The sequence below is a fragment of the Eschrichtius robustus genome, chromosome 15, assembly GCF_028021215.1.
Source record: "Eschrichtius robustus isolate mEscRob2 chromosome 15, mEscRob2.pri, whole genome shotgun sequence".
NCBI lineage: Eukaryota > Metazoa > Chordata > Mammalia > Artiodactyla > Eschrichtiidae > Eschrichtius > Eschrichtius robustus.
The window spans coordinates 4,645,662-4,666,643 of NC_090838.1; the positions used below are offsets into that span (position 1 = coordinate 4,645,662).

Consider the following 20,982-nt stretch of genomic DNA (forward strand, 5'->3'; position numbering starts at 1 on the left):
TCTTTTTCTGGTGTTCTAATTATGTATATGTCATATACTGACATATGCATATGTCAGTATGTATATTGAAATTTTCCTACAGTTCTTGAATGTTCTTTATTTATTTATCTATTTATTTATTTATTTCTGTTTGCATTTTAGTTTGGGAACTTTCCTACTGTTGAAATTTGAAATTTCCTACAGTTCTTGGATGTTCTCTTCCTTCCTTCCTTCCTTTCTTCCTTCCTTCCTCCCTCCCTCCCTCCCTCCCTTCCTTCCTTCCTTCCTTTCTTTCTCTCTCTCTCTCTCTCTTTCTTTCATTCTTTCTTTCTTTCTTTTCGGTTTGCATTTTAGTTGAAAGGGAACTTCCTTTTACCTATCTTCAATCTCACTGACTTTTCTCTTCGCTGTGCTTACTCTGTTGATGAGCCCGACTAAGGCATTCTTCATTCTTTACAATATTTTGTTTTCTAGCATTTCCTTTGATTCTTTAAAAAAAATTCCATCTTTATGTTTACATAACTGTGGATGAAAAATGTCACCTGCCACATCAGTAAACAAAGGATGTTGTGGCCATCAAGCCATCAGCCACTGCAGCCACCGCCAACTGTGTACCCTGAGGGGATTTAGGGTGGAGAAAAGTAGGACACTGGCCCTGGATAGCTGAGGTGCACATCAAAGGAATGGTTTCAGTGAGTCCAGACTCTTACATCTTCCCATACATAGAAAAGCGCTAAATTCATTAACTTGAGATGTCTGTTTTTTCTTTAATTAACTGTAATCTTTTAATGTTCTGAAGACCCGGTTTTTGTTGCAAAACTCCTATGAATCCTGGTTCCTCCCTTACCTCTTCAGAGCGGTCCCTCAGAGCGATTTGAGAGGCTGTCTCCCAGGCTTAGGTCCTCAGAAAATCCTCCAAATAAAACATAATTCTCAGCTTTTAGGTTGTGCATTTTTTTTCAGTCCACATAACCCATTGGCTTTGCGTTTTGTCTACGCTGCCCAAAAGAACCCTTATTGTATTAACCATAGCTATTTTAATCCCCTGTGTGATAATTCCAGTATCTGTGTCATGTCTGGGTCTGGGCTTGATGCTTGCTCTGTCTCTTCCGATTGCAATTTCTCTTGCATATGGTATGCTTTGTGGGTTTTTTGTTGATAGCTGAGCATGATGTATTTGTTAGTAGGAACTGAGGTAGAGAGCCTTCAGGGTGAGGTTTTATGTTAATGTTGGTAGGAGCTGAGCTGTGTTTAATGTGTGCTGTAGCTGTAGGTGCCAGAGGCTTCAAATTCCTCTTGTGAACTTTTTTGTCTTCCCTGACGTCTTTGGGGTTTCCTAAGAACTTTCTTAAGAACTCATCATTAGAGAGTGTCTGTTTCCTGCAGCCCTCTCACCTGTAATTCACTGTTACCATACTGGTGCCCTGTTAATGGGGCTGTAAGTTGAGAGGCAGGGGAGCATTCTATACTCTCAACATTAAGCCTCAGTCTTTCAGCAGGACAGTGTACCTGGGCTGTGTTCTTCACAAGAGTTTCTTAGCTCTTTTGCTCCTCCTTGGGTGAGACAGGGTGAGACAGGACTGGAGTGGGGTCATCGCTGTCCTTCAGGTTAGGTGAGGGCTGCAGAATGGGCCTGTGTTATGTAGACCGTCCTGGGCATATTTCAATTGGTTACTCTTACCCTCTCCAAGCTAGAACCAGGAGTGAATTTTCTTGGTTCTTCACTGTGAGAACCTGGTGGGATTCCTAGAGGTCCAACCCACCAAAGCATGGGGGCCTCCTCAAGACTGTGGCCCCTAGTAGTTTCTTTCTCACTCAGTCTAGTTCATACTCAACCTCTAGCAATTCATGAAAATTACCATGTAGGTGATCCTATCTGTTAGGGCCTAGAGGATTCTCCTTCTGGTGAACAGATCTTGGCTGTGACTCTGTGACCCCTCCAGATTTCAGGGGATTGGTTTGCCCTGTGCCCTCAGTTTTCTGACGGGTCCAAGAAGTTTCTGATTGTGGGTTTGTCCAGCCCTTTCGTGTGAGGATGGGAGTGACAGCTCTTTATGTGTCAGAGCTGAAACCTCAGGTCTCCACCCTCACAGTTTTCTGCCCACATGTGCTATTCTGCCTTACTCTCCTTTGTTCAATAACAAACCCTGTGAAGGCGTTGGCTGTGAGAGTGGAGAGGATATCAACGGAAACCAGGGCACTCAGAACTGCGGTGTGACGCTGGGGAACTTTGTGGGTCTGGGCCTTGACTTTTTAACCTATAAGTGAATGAAACCTCTGTTCCCTTCCAGCTTTGAATCTAACCTTCTCTTTCTTCTAAATTACTCATGATACTTCGCAGGATATTCTGCATAAGGTAGGTGTTCAAACTTTTCTTCAGTAGGCTGATAACTTTTTGCCCTTTGAAGTGGAACATAATTAGCTGAATAATCTTTTCACGGCTAATTTCATTGTTCTGTAGTTTATGGGACATGATATAATGGATTTACATATATTAGGCATTTAAATATTTTTGAAGAACGGAGTGAATGACTTGAATGGAATTTTTCCAGGAAATATTTGATTTAAATTTTAGTTTTTAATAATGAAGTGCAAAAGAACCCAGACACAAAGGGTCACATATTGTGTTATTCCTTTTTGTATGAAGTTCCCAGAATAGGTAAAACCATAGAGACAGAAAGCCAATTTCTGGTTGCCAGGGACCGGTTGGAGTGAGAGTGGAGATTAACTGCTTAGTAGGTAATGGGTTCTATTTTGGGGTGATGGGAATATCTTGGAACTTGATTGAGGTTCTGCTTGTACAATATTGTGAGTGCACTGAATGCACTGAACTGTTAACTTTAAAGTGGTTAATTCTATGTTATGTGAATTTGACCTCAATAAAAATTATATATAGCACATTAAAAATTCAAAAGTCTAACAGTATAAAAACTTTTACAGTACAAAGCAATTCTTCCTTCTGCCCCAGGCCTTTAATCTTCTGAACCAGATGCACCTGCTATCAGTTTCTTATATACTTCCACACCAGTCCCTCTCACCTCCCTTTTTAAGTGGGAAATGCTGCATATTGCTTTTTTTCTACTTATTTTGGATTTTTCTTTATCAGCACATAAAGAACTACCTTTCTCCTTTTCAGAGCTACATAGTCAAAGGAGTTATTTTCTAAGTTCTTAAAGTTGGTGTGTGTTTTATCTCACCATTCTAAATAAACCATTCTTTCCTGTGGTAATGCCTCTACTATAACAAGCTGCTTAATCTGTGCCTAATTCAGTATCCAGTTGGGTAAATCAATCTGCTCTTTGTGAGCAGGTTTAAACCTAAGAATTAGCTTCGTTTTTATGAGTCATTTCTTAGAATCAGGAAGGATGATGGTATTAGCCAAATGACTTTTATCACAACAAGAGAATTGAAACTCGTTTAATTAATTGATAGTTAAGGAGCCAATGAATCTGTTCCATAGTTATAATTTGACAAATATCTCCATTGCTGAAGACCGTATTTTATTTTCCCCCAGAGGAGACAAATGTGAAATAACTAACTGCAGGACGACTCCAAAGGGATGGCTGTGGGGCCCTCTGTCCCCCAGTGTGCGATGCTATTAGTATACAATGCCCGTAGACAGAGATGGCTTTATACACGCCGGACAAGACCTCTATTCATCTCAGAGTCAAACAAATTGCACATATGAAAACCTCCACTTACTGTGGCCACAGAAGCTGAACCGAGTAGAACTACACGCATGTTTGAAGTAGGAACTTTCAAGCCCAGCAGCAACTAAAAGACAGTTCTTGATTTGGAAGTTGAAAGATTGGGAAGAGGTGGAGGGACTGCCTTTGGATCTCTTCTGAGTACTTGTGTGTATGGAATTGTAGGTAAGTGGGAGGATCTCACTCTCTGAGCTGGAGTCTGTGCTGAGATAACCAGTTGGGTCTCAATGTCCACTCAGTGTAGAGACAGACAGGGAGAAGGAAGAGCCTCCACTAACTCTAATCCCTGTGCCCATGGCAGAGCCGGTTCCGCTCTAAGGATGTGCTTCAGGGAGCCCGGAATGCAAAGCAATGGGGCTTTTTGTGGGATTTGAACTCAGTTTGCAATATGAGATCCTGTGTGAAGCCAAAGAAAAATAACTACTTTCTCTCAATGTGTAGCATCTCATGGGTAATAGACTACATCAAAAATCTTTAGTGCTAAAAACTTAGAGTTATAAATGTAGAAAGTAAAAAAAAAAAAAAAAAAAGTTTAATTAGGAATAAAATGAAGAGTAAAATTCCCGTTAGTATAAAGTGATTACTGTTTTTTTCTACATTCTTCTAGAAAAGTTTTGTGCATGTGAGTGTATAACTAAAACTTACGTCTGTGAATGGGATTATTATACACATGGTTATGTATTACGCCTTTGTATTTGCTGTTATGTCTTAGACATCTCTTCATACCAATGCCTGCAGGTCCAGCTCCTTCTTCACTTATATGAAAGACACCATCTTACGTATTCAGCTTGGCCCTCTTGATGGACATTTAAGTCACTTTCCAGTTTTTATCTTGCAAAGAGTGCTGTGAAGCATTCTGTCATCTGCCCGGTCCCAAAGTGATACCTGGTTATTCCGACCCCCGACATCCAGCACCCACCCTGATCACTATCGTTCCTCATTGCAGCTAATCCTTTTGCTCCTGGTCTTCAGAAATACTTCGTCCCCACAGGATCATCAGCCCTACTTTCTTTTCAGCGTTCATTGCCACTCTTATGTCTTCAATCCTCTTCTTGCTGAAATGTGGCCCTTTCTCCCACTTTCATAATCACCTGGCAAAACCCATTTTTGGCTAAGCCCATTTTCCAGGGCTCCGCCTGGCCCCCTGCCACCCTAGATCTGCACAGTGCTACCTCAGCAGGGCCCAGCAATCCTGCAGTATGTGTGTGTGTATATATATATATATATATATATATATATATGTGTATACGTATATATATATATATATGTGGGTGTGCGTATATGTATTACGAAATTCTGAAGGTTCTGAGTGGTTATCCCTAACCCCAGTTTTTTCTTTTGTTTTTGTTTTTTTTTGGCCGTGCCATGAGGCACAGCATGCGGGATCTTTGTTCCCCAAATAGCGATCGAACCTGTGTCCCCTGCAGTGGAAGCTCGGATTCTTAATTACTGGACCGCCAGGAAATTCCCCCAGGTTTTTTCTTATAAGCCTGGTTATTTTAGTGATTCCAGCTGTTCTTTGTGTGGTGAATGAATTTAACAAGGAATAATCTTATATATAACTCACTAATAGGACCCATTTATATATTGATGTACATACAATTGGTGAAATAATTTCTTTAATGCGTATTTTTGTACCAGGTTGGCTTTCTCAGGTTATTACAAACAGTTGAGACCTTTGTTATTTGATGTAGCATCCCTGTTCCTATAAAAGGGTGAATTTATTAAATTTATATTGGAATGAAATTGAGATTCCAGAGGAGCACAGACTTAGGAAACAAGAAGCCTGGTCCTAGGCTGTGGTGTGTCATATTTGCTTCCAGTGACAAACGGTAATGTTTTTTATGTTTAATCACCCAGGAGAGTAATGTGTGGGCATAAAAGTTCCTATCAAGTCTGCTCTCCCTGAGAGCAGGATCATGCCAGATCCATTTTGGTATCATTCCTACCCAGCATGTCAGCAGATGGTAGGAGTGCAAAAAAAGGTTAATAACTGATAGATGTTTACTATAGGTGTTTCTGCTAAAACCCAGTACATAGATTCCCGGTTCTCTGCAGCACCAGCGCTAAAAATAGCAAGGCTTGTGGGGACCTAGGATGGGGACTGACCGATCACAATCTGTGCAGCTTTGTAAGCAGAGCTCTGTGAGGGGCAGTGTTTCATACCTGGAGGATTGAGCCGAGGCTGGAGGTGGCCACCACTTCCACGAAACATGTGACTGAAGAACCACCGTGGGAAACGCTGCAGCGCTTTAATACTTTAACCCCTGCCTGTTTGTGGAGCCCAGGCAATGCCAGTGTAAGGCAGTCCCCAGAGGGGGGCTCTGGAAGGTGGGCAGGGGTTTTCCGACCTGCTGGCAGCCTGAAAACACACAGGCTGACGGCGCAGCCTCCGGACAGAGAGCTCTGCGTGCAGCCTCTTTTCATGAACCTTTTTCTAATGCGGCTAAAACAGTCTTCTGTTGTCACTGCACCAGCTCACCGAGAGCTTTTCTTTCTTGCTGAAGACTATAGCTCTATTTACTGGCTCTTCGTACCTGGGAGAAAAATGGCAGAAACATGTAGTAAAGCAGACTTTTGTATTATCTTTTGTTTGAAGGGTTCCTGTTGATTGCCAAGTACAGGCAGAGAAAAGATGTGCAAAACACAGGGTCACATTTTCTGAAGTTGGTACCTTGATGCTTCAGGGCAGAGGAGGAGCTTCCTGCAGATAGACAGGGTTGCTTTGTGCAGGGACCAGGTGACGGGCGGGGCTCGCTCAGAGCCCTCAGCCTCCGCATCGAAGGCTGTAGACTTTGGGAGCCGGGCAGGAGCATTGCAGGAAAACTCACTTGCTCAGGCCCCACGTGGGCAAAGCTTGTCGTTTTAGTAAAAGCGCAGGGAGGAAGGGCTAGCTCCAGAGGAGATGTGGGTTTGTCCATTGGGATGTATCTCACGTCTACTCGGATGGAAACATCTGCTGCTCTCGGATGCCCTACTTTGAAGTGACTAGAAAGACAGAATTGATTTTGTTCTTTGCTTCCTGACCATAGACGCCTAAAAATAAGCCAAGTTCAGATGCTGGTGTTGCATTTCTGATGAGCAGGTGTTGTACTTGAGGAGAGAGAAACTTGGGAAATTCTGGAGTTATTATGCCCTTACGTTTTTTCCAGTTGATGTATTTCTTTTTTAATAATAGTTTCATTGAGATGTAATTCATAGAGTATAAAGTTCATCATTTTGAAGCATACAACTCAGGGGTTTTCAGGATATTCACAGAGTTGTACAAACATCACCATCATCTAATTCTAGAACATTTTCAGTTCCCTCCCAAAACCCTGATCCAATAGCCGTCGCTCCTTACTCTGCCTTGCCTCAAACCCCTGGAAACCATGAATCTATTTTCTGTCCGTCTGGATTTACCTGTTCTGGATATTCCACATACATGTTTTCTTGCAGTTTGTAGCCTTTTTGGTCTGACATTTTTTTTTTTACTTAGCATGATATATTCATAGTTCATCCTTATTGTAGCATTTCAAATCCATTGTGTGGACATAACCACATCTTGTTTTCACATTCACCAGTTGATGGGCATTGGGGTGGTTTCCACTTTTTGGCTGTTTTGAATACTGCTGCTGTGAACTTCCACGTACAGGTTGTTTGTGGACATTTGTTTTCCATCCTCTCAGGTGCATACCTAGATGTGGAATTGCTGAGCCATACGTGACTCTGTGTTTAACCCTATGCAGAGCTGCCAAACTATTTCCCAAAGCAGCTGCACCACTTTAGTTTCCAGTAGCAATGTGTAAGTGTTCAGAATTCTCCACACCCACACTCATGCTTGTTATCTTCTGTCTTTGATTCTAGTCATCCTAGTGGGTGTGACGTGGTATCTCATTATGGTTTTGATTTGCCTTTCCGTAATTGAATAATCATGTTGAACATTTTAAAATGTGCTTATTGGACATTTGGATATCTTTTTTGGAGAAGTGTCTATTCCGATCTTTTGCCCATTTTTTATTTGGGTTATTTGTCTTTTTATTGTTGATTTGAATGTGTTCTTTATATAATCCGGATACAAAGTCCTTATCAGATACGTGATTTGTATATGTTTTCTCCCTTTCTGTGGGTTGATTTAACTTTATTGATGGTGTTCTATAACACACAAAACTTTAAAATTTTGATGGAGTCCCAGTTTATCTAACTTTTCTTTTGTTGTTTGTGCTTTTGGTGACATATCTAAGAAACTAGTACATGATCTAAGGTCACAAGGATTTACTCCTATGCTTTCTTCTAAGAGTTTTATAATTTTTGCTCTTACATTTAGGTGTACAATCCATTTTGAGTTAATTTTTGTGAAAGGTGTGAGGTCTGTGTAGAGATTCATTTTCTGAATGTCAGTATCATTTGTTGAAAAGCCTATCGTTTACCCTTTGGATTGTCATGGCACTCTTGGCGAAAATCAATTAACCATAAATGTATGGATTTATTTCTGGACCGTCAATTCTAAGCCATTGCTCTCTATGTCTTTCCTTATGCCAGTATCATAACTCTCTTGATTACAATAGCGTTTTTTTTTGGGGGGGGGGGCATCCAAAAGTGTGAATTCTCCAACTTTGCTTTTCTTTTTCAAGGTTCTTTTGGCTATGTGAGATGTCTTGGATTTCTGTATGCATTTTACAAACTGCTTGTCAATTTCTGCAAAAAAGAAAGCTGAGAATTTAATAGAGATTGCATTGAATCTGAAGACCAATTTGGGGAGTATTGCTGTCTTAACAATATTGTCTTCCAACCCATGAGCACAGGATGTCTTTTCTGTTTACTTAGTTTTTAACTTCTTGTAATGATATATTGGTAGTTTTCAACGTACAAATCTTGCATATCTTGTTAAATTTATTCATAAGTATTTTATTCTTTTTGATTCTGTTTTGGTGCTCTTCTAACAGCGTATGTTATGTATCCATTGTACCAATTTTTGCCTTTTGATTGGAGCGTTTAGACCATTTAGTGTAACTACTGATAAGATAGAATTTATGTCTGCCATTTTGCTTTTTTTCCTTATGGATCTTATGTCTTTTGTGTTCCTTTATTCCTCCGTTTTGCCTTCTTTTGTGTTAGTTTCTAGCATACCATTTTAATTCTGTTGTTCATGTTTTATACATTTTTCAGTTATTTTGTTAGTGGTTGCCCTGGGGATTACAGTTAACCTAATCTTGCCTTATGTTTAAACTTTTCTATGGCCCTAAACCTCTCCCTGTAGGAGTCCCATTGGGGCAAACCTGAATGGCTGTGATTGGAAAAGGAGGGGACAGAAATGGAGACCCAGGGACACACTGTTATCTGAGAATTGCCTGTGTTGGTAGATTTATCTGTTAACTTCTTTGTGGAATTTGATTACCTATACCGTAAACCTTAGTTTCTTCTCCGGTGATACTTTCCAAATGTTGATCAGATTAGATTTCTAGTAGTTATATCACTAGCTTTCCCTCTTGGGCTGGGGATTTGAAAGGCTGATGCTGGGTTCTAAATCAGCACAATGATCTTTGCTGCCCCCTGCCACCCCCCAACCTGCTCTCTAAGCTCCTGTGCCCTCCTGCTCCCCAGGTGTTCACCCTGCTGAGTCTGATACACTCTCCATCCCCCAGGTCTGCAGGAACCCCAGTGCCAGAGATCTTCTCCCACTACTCCAGATGGGCAGCCTGACATGAGAGAGAGGGCCAGCTGAGCACATCAGGACACCAGGATTTGGCCAGAAGACCGTTCCTCTCCTCCCATCAGGACTTTTCAGAGGTAACTGTGAAATTGGAAAATGAAAGCTTGAAAACCTGCATTTATGTCTTCTTGGTGGAATCTCAGGCCATTGTTGGGAAAGACCCCAACCTGGATGGGTTTTCCTGTACCTCTTAACCACACCAAATAAGCAATTGCCTAGTTTGCTTCCCCTGAATGAATTTTGAGGATGGTCTTCAACATATTACGTTAAGCGGTTATAGTAATTAGTATTTTACAAAGATTACCACACGGGTCCTCATTTTCTGCTTTTAACAAACTCATGAGGCTGTTATTGCTAGTCTGGTTTTGTAGACCAGGAAACAGGTTTAGAAGATCAAAGTGATGTCCCTAGGGTCTCAGTGACTCATTAAGTCGTCCAGAACATATGGATTGAGCAACCGTATTGTGCCAGGTGCTGTTCTAACCCAGGACCCACGGTGAGCACAACAGACGCAAACTTCTCTCATGGAGATTCCAGGTTGGGGGGGGCGTGTGAGTGGAGGGTGGGGACAGGCACCAAGAGACTGACCACCATGTGAAGAAGTAAATTTTATGTCTCATTCCCAGGCATAAGTGTTGTGGAGAAAATAAAAAGCTACCAAGTTTAGAGGGGTGGAGTTTTAAATGGAGTGCTCCGGGAGGTCTCATAGAAAAGTCGACATTTGAACGTGGATTTAAGGAACTGTGGGAATTAGCCATTTAACCGACTGGGACAAGAGACTTGGAGCTAGAAGAAAAGGTGGGTGTGAAGGCCAGAGTCCAGTCTGTGCATCACAGCATGTTGGGGGAACACCGAGAGGCAGGGGATCCAGCAGAACACCGGGCGGTGGGGGGCAGAGAGTGGTCAGGAGGTAACAGAAACCTGACCATGTTTAGCATGGCGGGCTATTGGGGGGAATTCTAGGCTTTACGATGGGAAATCAGTGCAGTGTTTTAGGCAGAGGAGGGATGGGATCCATTCTGATAGGCTTATTCTGGTATCAGTGTTGAAGGATGGGGGGTAGACCAGGAGACCACTTAGAGGTCATTAGAGAAATCCATTGTAGTAATTCAGACAAGAGATAATTCGGTGGCCTGCTCCACTGGTAGCCGTGGAAGTAGGGAAACGTGGTCACATTCTAGATATATTTTGAAGAAAGAGCCTTTAAAATGTCCTGGCAGAATGGGTGTGGGGCTTGAGAAGAAGGGAAAGTCCATCATGATGGCAGAGATTTTAGGTTGTGCAGCTAGAGGGAGTTGTCGCCACCTGAGATGGGGAAGTCTGCAGGGTGGGGAGGATTTGGTGCCAAAAGAGGTTAGAAGTTCAGCTTTGAACAGGTTGAGTTTGAGATTATAAGACCCCCCCACAAATGGAGATGCTGAGTGGACAGGTATATCCAGATCTGATAGTTGAAAATGGTGATCTGAGCTGGAGGTACAACGGGGGTCTTTGGCCTGCAGTTGGTATTTAAAGGAATAAGGTCAGTGAGATCCTAGTGACAGAGGAGTTCTCAGGAGTGGGCCCTGGAACATTCCGGCTGTAGGAGGAGCAAGGGAAGAGGGACACCAAGAGGCAGCCCCTGGAGAGGGAGGGGAAACCCAAGGGTGAGGCATCTCAGAAGCCACGTGACATCACTTCAGAAGGAGGGAATGGTGAGCTGTGCCCAGCGTGTGGATGGGCCAGATGAGGCGGAGACTGGAATTGACCCTTGGATCAGTGCCACGCAGGTCATTGGTGCCCTTGGTAAAAACAGCAAAATGTCATGTGGGTCTGGTGACTATGGCAACCGAGGGAAAGATGGAGGGAGAACTCTGAGACCGAGATTGTTGACGGCAGTTTGGAGAAGGTTTGCTGCAAAGGGGAGCCGAAAACGGGGTGGTACCTGGTGGGGTAAGTCAGGCCAAGAGATTTCGTGTTTAGCTGGAAGCATCAGCGTTATTTATACATGGATGGGAATGATTCAGTAGAGAGTAAAAAGTTGATAATGTAGGACAGAGGGTTGCTGGAAGCATGTCTTGCGTGGGTGAGGGAGGTGCGTTCGTGTACAGGTGGAGTTGTTTGCTTCAGGAAGAGCACAGATAGTTACTGGTGGGGGACGGACAACATGACAGATACATGGGTGCCGAGGTGGTGCTCAGAAGAGGAGTTTTCTTCGGATGGCTTCTGTTTTCTTTGTGAAATAGGAAGGAAGTCAAGTCCCCAGCTGAGAGTGCCGTGGTGCAGGAGGGCTTGTAAGTTTGGGGAGGAAGGGAAGGAGGTGCGGAGTGATCACCTGTTAGTCGTTAAGAGTCCACCTGGAGCTCTTGGCCACAAGTTGAAAGACCCCATCGGTGAGATTGTGTGTTTTTCTAGACAGCTCAGCTGGGGAGTTGAGGGCACACACACAATAGCTCAAGAATTGAATTATGGAGATCTGTGAGTCTGTTTCTGTTTTGTAAGAGTTCATTTGTATCAATTTTTAATTAGATTTCACATATACACGATATCACATGATATTTGTCTTTCTCTGTCTGACTCACTTCACTTAGTGTGATAATGTCTAGGTCCATACACGCTACTGTATATAAAATAGATAACTAACAAGGACCTACTGTATAGTACGGGGAACTCCACTCAGTATTCTGTAATAACCTATATGGGAAAAGAATCTGAAAAAGAATGACGGATACATATATAACTGATTCATTTTGCTGTCCACCTGGAACTAACACAAATTTGTAAATCAACTGTACTCCAATAAAATAAAAAAAAAAAAAAAAAAAGAATTGAATTATCGTTTGGCTGAGCAGAGAGGGACAAATTGAAAGGGGTGGCCCCAGCAATGGCATCTGCAGGAGAGAGATGGCCCAGGTCACCTGGAGATTACCACGGTGACTTGAGGACAGAAGACATCGGTCGTGAGGAGGAGGTTGGGCTGGGCGATGGGGGAATGGAAGTGCAGGAGAAGGGCCAGAGCTGTCTGGCCTGGGACACTGGAGAGAGCGGCTGGGGAGACAAGAGGTGGTGGGCTGACCGTGTGCCTGAACCTGGGGATTTGGGGTGCTTTCGGGAACCTAAATTCCAACGTTCCTTCCCCCGAGCCTCAGGTTCTCATCACCCCGCATTGCCTTTTCACTGCCTGCCCTTTATATTTTAAATTTTTGGGGCCACACCTCTAGGCTTGTGGGATCTTAGTTCTTAGACCAGGGATTGAACTCGTAGTGAGAGTGTGGAGTCCTAGCCACTAGGCCACCAAGGAACTCCCTCACTGCCTGCCCTGTAAAAGGGCCTGCTCGAGAACTCTTGTTGAATCCCGAACCAGATACCGATATTACCAGTGTTCCTCTGGTAATACTGGGAATGTATTGCTAATTTCTTACCAACACATTTCTTTGCTGAGGCAGAGGGAGGCCTGCAGCCAGATCATCAGTGCAGTAAAGACACAGGAAATGTGACAGCTGACATTTGAAGCCGCCCTTCCCCTTCTTCACAGGCCTTGGACACTAAGAGGATTTTTCTTTTTCTTTTTTTTTTTTTTTAACCTCGACTTTAACGTTTTAGGGTTATTGCATCCCTCTCTGCAGTATATTTGCTGGTCCAGACATAGAGTTCCCTCAGGTATGAGGGAAACATGAAAGCACCCTGGAAAAAATGCACTGCAAGGCCAAGTGGAATTGTGCATTCTTTCCTGCATCTGCCCACTCCCACCTCCCAGGACGTTCTGTTTGGGAATCTGTCTCCAGCAAATTCCAAGAGCTGAAATGGCTTCGTAGTTACAAAAGATTCATGTTGAAGAAGCCAAAATACCAGAAAATGGCATTCCAGCACAAGCAAAGATATTTTTAAATGTTTAGGATTTATAAAGAGAAACACCCTCCGAAGGATATAAACCACCCCCAATTCACACTTCTGTCATTGACGTAGCTATATCTAAAAGATAGTTTTCTTTTTTCTTTTTCTTTTTTCCCCAAGTGGAGAATGTCATTGGTAAGAAAATAAATCTTCTGTTAAGAAACTTTAACTGAGCCTTGGCCTTGACTCAGCCTTGGGAATGGCCGGCATTTGGAGAGCTGCAGCTGGGACAGCGGGGCTCAACGCTGCTCTTGGCTGGTGAAGCTTTAAGGCAAAGGTCGTTTAAAACTCTAACTAGAATCGAAAATATCAATACCCTGCTTAACTTCTCATGGTTTTGGAGTGGCTGAGGTGGTTACACGAGCAATATTTTTAGAAATAGAAACACTTAGAGATGCTGTTCTGAGATGCCATGGTGGAAGGTCCTGTTAAAATAAATCTTAACGACCACATTTCCCACATTTGTCTCAATTGCAGTTTCTTTGAATTTTTTTTTGTTCTTTTTTTTGTTTTGTTTTGAGAGCTATATGTGCTATCCTCTAAGCCGTGCTGTCAAGTCAGTATTTCTTGGGTAAGTCTCCGTGAGCGTTCTCGGTGTTTCCACATCCCAAAGTCCAGAGGCAGCGAGAACCACTGGTCAAGGAGAAGCAAGTGCCTGTTCCCTAGGACAGTGTGGATTTCTCTGGACAGCCAAGCATCAGACACCTAATGAACATCTATTATGTGCAAGGTCATGTGCTTGGGCCAAGAGGGATGGAAGAGTAGACACGGGGTGGGTTTCTGCTGTTATGTTTTCCTTTGACTACTGTTAACAAGCAGACGTGGAACGCCAATTCCCAAAACTTGAGTGCAGGACAGAGCAGAAGTGAGGCTGCGAGAAGTGGGTGCTGAGCACTAGATCCCTTCACGGCTGAGACATGTCTGAGTGGAGAGGAGAGAGGGACAGAGATGAGAAAGCGGTACGGAAGGCCACTCGGGCTGGACCCTGCAGGTTTGGAGTTAGACTCTTTCCTGTGGCTGGTCGGGAACCGTTATGATTTGCTAAGGGTAGTGATAGGATTTTTTTAAAAAGTGATTTGGACAGATTCATTGGGCACTCTTGTGCTCCTAATACAAAGAAAAGATGGAAAGCAGGGAAAACAGTCAAAAGGAAAAGTTTGATCATGTGGCTTAACAAAATTAATGGAATATTTTCCCCCCGATTTAAAAAATACAGTACGTTTTTGATTATTCCCCAAAGCCTAAGAGCAGAGCTTCACAAACACATGCAAGCACTTTTACCAGGGAAATATCATCCTTCTATCATACTTATGATTTTAGCTACATTTAGCATTGCTTGATTAATATCAGTGAGGAAACCTTTAGTATCTAGTCATTATCATGTATTGAAAACTGCGTAGCATAATTGAATTATCTCAATCTCATTTTAATCCTGAATTTACTTATTTTAATGGCTGACTTTATGAGTGTATTCCATAATTTATCTATCCTCTATATATAAACACACTTATTTGAATTTAAAAACAAGGTAAAATCTTTTTGATAGAAAGGAATTCTCATTGGCTTATTGGTTTGACAGTGAGTTATTGGAAGGAGCTAAATATGCAAATAATATGGACAAACATATAGTTGAAACATGGTTATAATAAAATCATGTATTAAGGTATTTTCTATGGAGAGGTGCATTGAAATGAATGTATTTTTTCTCACATTTTTTTTCTGAGTGTACTTGTTTAAACAAGGGACCTCTATAGTCAGCATGTTGTACATTAGATCCTCAGATCTTATTCATCTTATAACTGAAAGTTTACACTCGTTTACCAACCTCTGCCTATTCCCCACACCCTCCTGCAACTGGCAATCACCTTGCTACTCTTTGCTGTTTCTCTGAGTTTTACTTTCTTTCCTTTTTTTTAGATTCCACATGTAAGTGATACCGTGTGGTCTTTTTCTCTGTCTAGCTTATTTCCAGACAGAGAAATAGCCTCCAGGTTCATCCATGTTGTTGCAAATGGCAGGGTTTCCTCTTTTTTTGAGGCTGAATAATAATAATAATAATTATATATATATACACACACACACACACATATCACGTTTTCTTTATCCATTCATCTGCTGACAGACCCTTAGGTTTTTCCATACCTTGGCTGCTGTGAATAGAGCTGCGATGAACATGGGGGTGCAGGTATCTCTTTGAGTTCATGATTTTGTTTCCTTCAACATATACCCAGTAGTGGGATTGCTAGATCACATGGTAGTTTTATTTATAATAATTTGAGGGACCTCCATACTGTTTTCCATAGTGGCTGTACCAGTTTACATCTCCATCATGTGTCCAAGGGTACCCTCTTCTCCACATCCTTGCCAGCATTTGTTAACTCTTGTCTTTTTGATAATAGGCATCCTAACAGGTGTGAGGTGACATCTCCTTGTGGTTTGATTTGTGTTTCCCTGATGAATGGTGATGTTGAGCATCTTTTCACGTACCTGTTGGCCATTTGTACATCTCCTTTGAAGAAATATCTATTTAAGTTCCTTGCCCGTTTTAAAATTGGATTATTTGTACTTTTACTTTTTTTTTTAAAATAAATTTATTTATTTATTTTTGGCTGCGTTGGGTCTTCTTGATTGCGGTGTGCGGGCTTCTCATTGCGGTGGATTCTGTTGTTGCGGAGCACGGGCTCTAGGCACGCGGGCTTCAGTAGTTGTGGTGCATGGGCTCAGTAGTTGTGGCTCGCAGGCTCTAGAGCGCAGGCTCAGTAATTGTGGCTCACGGGCTTAGTTGCTCCACGGCATGTGGGATCTTCCTGGACCAGGGCTCGAACCCGTGTCCCCAGCATTGGCAGGTGGATTCTTAACCACTGCGCCACCAGGGAAGCCCTGTACTTTTACTATTGAGTTGTATGTGTTCTTTCTATATTGGATATTAACCCCTTATCAAACATAAGATTTACAAATATTTTTTCCCATTCTGTAGGTAGCCTTTTCATTTTGTTGATGGCTTCCTTTGCTGTGCAGAAGCTTTTTAGTTTCATGTTTACTTTTTTGTTTACATTGCTTTTGTTGCCTTTGCTTTTGGTGTCAAATAAAAAAAAATAAATCATTGTCGAGGCTGGTGTTAAGGAGCTTACTGCCTAGGTTTTCTTCTAGGAGATTTATGGTGTAAGATAGGGGCCTAGTTTCAGTCTTTTGCACGTGACTATCCAGTTTTTCCAACACCATTTATTGAAGAGATTATTCTTTCCCCATTGTATATTCTTGGTGCCTTTGTTGAAAATTAATTGATCCTATACATATGGGTTTATTACTGGGATTTTTATTATGTTTCATTGATCTATGTGTCTGTTTTACCCAACACCATACTGTTTTGATTACCATAGCTGCATCATATAGTTTGAAATTGGGAAGTGTTCAGCTTTGTTCTTCTTTCTCAGGATTGCTTCAGCTATTCATGCATATTAAAAAAAAATAAATGATATACTAGAAATTACATTTTTTGAACTGTTGCTACTTTATTTTAAAAAGGCAATATTCCCAATATGCCAGAAGTTACGTATTCTGCAACTATTTAAAATTCTTCTATAATTTTTAATGGCGACCGAGGAATGTGCTAAAGGCCTGTGTACTTGTAAAAGGTTATTTTTGGCTATAGCCCAGCCCCTCTCCAGCAAAACCAGAAAATCTCTGCTTTGGGCCACACAGAGCAAATTCAAGGCTTTGTGGTGTGGTGGGAAGTGATGGACACAGGGGTCAGAAGACAGGTCTAGGCCCAGCTTCGCCACTAACTTGCCCAGTGCAGCTTGGGAAAGTCACTGACGTCTCAGAGCCTGGATTTTTTCTTAGCAAAACGGGAATGACAGCAATGCTTCCCTACCTACCCGGAAGTCCCTTGTGAGGATCAGATGTGAGTGAAGGATGGGGACGTTTCTAATGATGTGTAAACAACTGTCAGCTATTATTTACTGGTTAGGAACCAAATGCAAGTGAAATGACCACCTGCAGCCTCCTCTGGGATCTGAGGGAAGGGGCGGTGAAGGTGGTGTGCGTGCAGGTGGGGCGGGACCTTGGAACCACAGAAGATGCAAACAAGATGACAGGAAGCACATTGCTCACAGCTGTGAGGAGGGCTAGGCGTTCCCACAGTCATGCACGTTTTGTTCTCTGAGGAGGGATATTCTGATTACTAGGGAGGGCTGCAGGAATTTGGAGGATCTGGCTAAGGGATGTCTTCCAGCACAGGAGGGAGAAGCCACAACCCTAGAGAGTTTGATTTACTCTCTGGCTTCTGAAGCCACTGTCCAAATGTCTAGGGAGAGATGAGGTAACTAGTGATGGCTGCTAATAGCTGTCATTGGTCTATCGCTTTGGAGTTCATACAGGAACCTCCATGTGCACTGTGTACTGTTATTAGCTTACACAGCTCTCCTGTGATTATAGCTATTGTTCTTCCTACTGTCCAGTTGAGAAAACTAAGACTGAGAGCGACTTGTTCGAGATGATGCAACTGGAAATTGGTGGTGGAGCCCAACAAAGCCAGGACACCCAACTTCCAGATCTCACTTGACCTTTCTGCCTGATAAAGAAGGTTTTGTATGGACTCTCAGCCCCCAGGAAAGCAGGGAAGATTAGGAAGTCTTGGAGAACATCTTGGTTCAGAAAGTTCAGAAAGGAAGTTATTTAAGTTTTTTTTTTTTTTTTTTTTTGCTGGATATGGTTAACTTTACAAGAAACTTGCAAACTGTTTTCTACATTGGCTGTAACATTTGGCAGTCCCATGAGCAATGTATTAGAATGTCACTTCCTCTGCATCCATGCCAACAGGAAGTTATTTAGGTTTGCAAGACATCTTGAGTGCCAGTAGTAACTATGGGAGGGGCCATATATATTGAAATGTGATGAATTATTTGCAGAGTTTAGGAACATCCTTGTGAAGTCCATTAGTGGGCGGGGTTGGTGTGGTGAGGGAAGAGGCCAGTTGGGCTCTGGGGCATCCATCCCTAGAAGTGTTAAGAAGTGTAGGCTGTATAAGATGACCCCAAGGTACTTTGTAATTTTGTTCTGGATTCTCTCTGCTCAGTTCAAGTTCAACACTGTGGTGCAAGCTGAAGTGAACACCAGAGGGTGTAATCTTATCACTAATATCCCCCAGAAAGAAAGTCAAATGAACTATGGGGTTTTGAAGCATCAGAATGTAGAGCATACTGTGATTTCTCCACTGTGAGTGAGTGAACTGAATGTGAGGATTAACAAGAAGCAGGATGTTTTGTGTATAAATTGCTCCAAGATGGGGAAAAATCATATTTCATAACCTTTGAAGAGGAGGCTAGCCAGGGGAGAACAATTCGTAGTCCTTTCTTTCCCCGTGTTTAGGGAATCAGAAAGCTTCCAATAGAATAGAGAAGAAATTACAAGTACAGAATCTGAGGAAGGTTCTTATTCTTTTATAGGACAGGACCCAAAGGGTGTCCTCTTTATTGAAAGGATCATGAAATCTGTAGACCTTAAGAGCTGGTATTGGAGTTGAATCTGGACTTCTTGCGCCCAGAGCTGCCTCCCTGGCCAGGGAGATGGAGGCGTGGGATTGGGGGGCGGTGTGGGCATGGTCCAGGACATCCGTTCAGAGAGCTGGCCACCAGCTCAGCCCGGACATCCTTGTTTTCTTTAATTTCATCGATGATGAATCAACAATGAGCTTTCTGAATCCAATGAGCTATCGTTGCTCATAACCACCAAATTCGAGTTCCTAAAGCTTACCAGTTAAGCTGGTTACTTAATTTTTTAAATACGTATATGCATGTAGTAAAATTATTAAAATACAGACAGGTTATTAAATACAAATGTAAATGCTTCATCTCTTTGTCCTCCCCAGAGAAAACCACTATTGATTTTTAATTTTTTTTTTTTTTTTTTTTAGTTTCCCCATCTAGAAAATTTAGTACCCATGAAAAGATACCCGTTTTAAATCTGAACCAGATTAGACAACACCATTCTAAGCAGAGCTTTTAAAGAAATGTGTTAAGTCGGATCCGGTACATACAACACTTTATGTATGTGAGTTACGAAGCATAATTAATGAATATCCATGAACCTGTCTCTTAAAGAAAAACATCATTAACACTGTGACATTGATGTGGACATTTTCCTCTATCTGACTGCTCTTTCCCCCGCACTATCATTTAATCTTCCCTTGCTATTTTTGGTAGTCTGTATTCCTAAAAGTATATATAATGTAACTCATTAAAAATTGTGTCATGCTGTTGTTCAGTTTTTGTTTCTAAGATTTAACCACCTTGTTCCATGAGGCTATATTTATTCATCTCACTTACATAATAAATATCTGATAAGGTTGACATCCATGCTTCCTCCTGTCAGTGGGTGTTTGAGTTATTTTCAGGCTTTTATTGTCACAAAATACTCTGCTATTTATATTCTTTCACATATGTCTGCTATACGTACACCATTTTTTTTTTTCCTTGGTTATATACCTAGGAGGAGAGTTTGGGCCTGAAGAAAGGCTAATTCATGACCAGCTTTACAAGAAAATGTCCTAGTGATCTCCACAGTGATTATACCACCAATGCACATTGCCATCAGCAGTGAATAAAAGTTTCCTTTAAGATTCATGCCTGCCTTATCCCAACACTTGGTGTTATTGGACTTCTTAATTTTTGACAAATTAATAGTAAAGTGAACTTAATGTACCAATAATATTGAGCTTCTTTTTACATATTTAATTATCATCTGTTTCATCTATTGTAAAAGGACTGTTCATCACCTTGGTCTAGTTTCCCAATGGGTTGTATATTTTTTTTCATTGATTTGAAAGCATTCTTTATATATTCTGAAGATTCATACTGTTAAAAATATTGCCTTCTAGTTTGTGCCATATATTTTCACAAGGTGCTTTTTGATGAACAGAAGTTCTTGATTTTAATGTATTTAATGTATACAACCTTGGCCATTTATAGTTAGAGCCTTTCATTTAAGATATTCTTCTGTATCCCAAGGTTATAAGTTACTCCCTTATTTTCTTTTATCAGTTTTACAATTATTTGGAATTAATTTTTGTGTGTGATAGAGGAATCCAGGATTATTTTTATCCATAAAGAATAATAATTCGCCTAGTACCACTTATTGAATAATCCTTTTTTTCTATTGATCTGGGATATACAGTCTGTAATATATTGAGTTTCCCTAAGTGCATGGGTTTGTTTTTCTGTGTTGTCTCTATTTGTATGTTAGTTAATTTGCCCACCTCTGTATCAGTGCTGCCTGCTCTTAATTACTGTAGCTCTCTACGAAGTCTTGATATTTGGTCCTTTCATCTTTTCCCTCTTATTGGGTGATGTTTGGCTGTACGTGGACTTTTGCTCTTCTGTAGAGATTTTAGAGTTAGTTTATGAAACAGCAATAGCAACAATAAAAACAGCAACAAAACCTGTGGGGAATTTGCTTGGATTGCATTCAATCTATAGATCAATTGAGAAAAAATTGACTTTTTTTGATACTGAGTTCTCCTATCCATGAACATTGTGTCAGTATCCATATATTTGTCTTCACAAATGTTTTTTGGGAAAGCTTTGTACTTTTCTGTAGATAGGTCTTACTCATTTGCTGTATGCTTCTAGGTACATGTGACATGTTTGTTTCCAGCCACCTCAGTTTTGGGGTGCCTTCAGAGATGGCGTCTTTGCTGGAGGATAAAAGTGTAATTGAAATCTATACATTGATCTT

The 20,982-nt window shown here is 41.6% G+C and overlaps 1 protein-coding gene across 6 annotated transcripts in view; it reads left to right on the forward strand.

Moving 5' to 3' along the window:
* Window positions 1–20,982, forward strand: part of RNF144A (ring finger protein 144A) — a 114,248-nt gene that overhangs the window by 14,877 nt on the left and 78,389 nt on the right. For 5 of the 6 annotated variants that reach the window (XM_068564047.1, XM_068564046.1, XM_068564049.1 and 2 more), the window contains one exon: window positions 9,311–9,455. The gene's annotated coding sequence lies outside the window, so the exon portion shown is untranslated. Of the gene's footprint in view, window positions 1–3,713; window positions 3,852–9,310; window positions 9,456–20,982 lie in introns of those variants that run through there. The other variant, XM_068564048.1, reaches the window with a different exon arrangement.